Below are 1,164 nucleotides of genomic sequence, written 5' to 3'. Positions count from 1 at the left end.
CCCTGCGGCTCCTGGGGAAGAAGGGCCTGGCAGTAGGAGTCTATCTCCTGCTCGCAGTCCCTGATGGCACGCAGTCTCTGGACTGCTTGAAGAATGCAAGTATCAGAGGTCTTGTCTGCATACCAGTTTAAATCTCAGTAGGAGACTGCAACTGCCACCAAAATGTGAATACCTAAACTCCTGTCAGATCACAAACTGCACTCTGGGAGAATGCTACTTGCTGAAGAGACCACAGCAGCCAAAAGAGGGCAAGTGACTCTGCTATCAACACCCTCCCTCCAACACCCCCCCCCCCCCAAAAAAAAAAAAAACAAAAACCCTAGAGGGTTCTGCCACAAAGGGGCTTTGAATTGAACAGGCACAAAGTTTTTCAGAACTTGATAGTGCAGATTACACCTCACTTGCAAAAGTCCTAGGTGCTACAAACATTCAATTTTAAGGTCCTGATTAAACCAAGGTTATGGTATATACAAAAAAGATGAAAACAGTAATTTTTAGAATGTTAAGGTAAAGTATTCTTCAACTGGCAAATAAAACTAGGGACCATCTGCACAGCCACTTCTCATAGCATGGAAAGGTCATACTTCCACCTGACATAATGACCAAAAAATTGCTAGGAAAGCCACATTCATACTTACCCCAAAACCGGTAAACTGATTTGAAAAGAGGGATGAAGTCCATGAAGCAGTATATTTATAATCTTCTCCTAATTATTACCCAGAAAGGCCTTAATAACAGGTTCCCTACTGCTCCCAGAAACTTGGATCATGGAAGGTGAGATACCTAGGAGACAACACCCACTGGATCATCTCCAATGGCTTCTCAAGTTGGGACAAAAAGGCCGATACACTTTTCATACCATCCTAGAAATATCTTAGGTCAGGGGTTGGCAACATCTTCATCAATGATGTGGACATTGGTGTCAAAAGCGGACTGGCCAAGTTCACCGACAACACCAAACTCTAGGGTAAAGCATCCACACCTGAGGACAGGAGGGTGATCCAGGCAGATCTGGACAGACTCATGAAATGGGTGGACAAGAACCTGATGGTGTTCAACACCAAAAAATGCAGGTTCTTCACCTTGAAAGGAAAAACCTGCACCATACTTATAGGCTCGGTAGTGCTACACTGGTTAGCACTATAGATGAAAGGGACTTGGCGG

General features: G+C 44.5%; 1 protein-coding gene across 1 annotated transcript in view; it reads right to left on the bottom strand.

Moving 5' to 3' along the window:
• The window catches only part of NCKAP1 (NCK associated protein 1), a 49,900-nt gene that overhangs the window by 43,795 nt on the left and 4,941 nt on the right, over positions 1–1,164 (bottom strand). The window lies entirely within an intron of this gene.

This window comes from Crocodylus porosus, unplaced genomic scaffold, assembly GCF_001723895.1.
Source record: "Crocodylus porosus isolate Cpor-Errol unplaced genomic scaffold, CroPor_comp1, whole genome shotgun sequence".
NCBI lineage: Eukaryota > Metazoa > Chordata > Crocodylia > Crocodylidae > Crocodylus > Crocodylus porosus.
The sequence above is the reverse complement of the archived record's forward strand: the minus strand, read 5'-3'. Positions and strand labels throughout refer to the sequence as shown.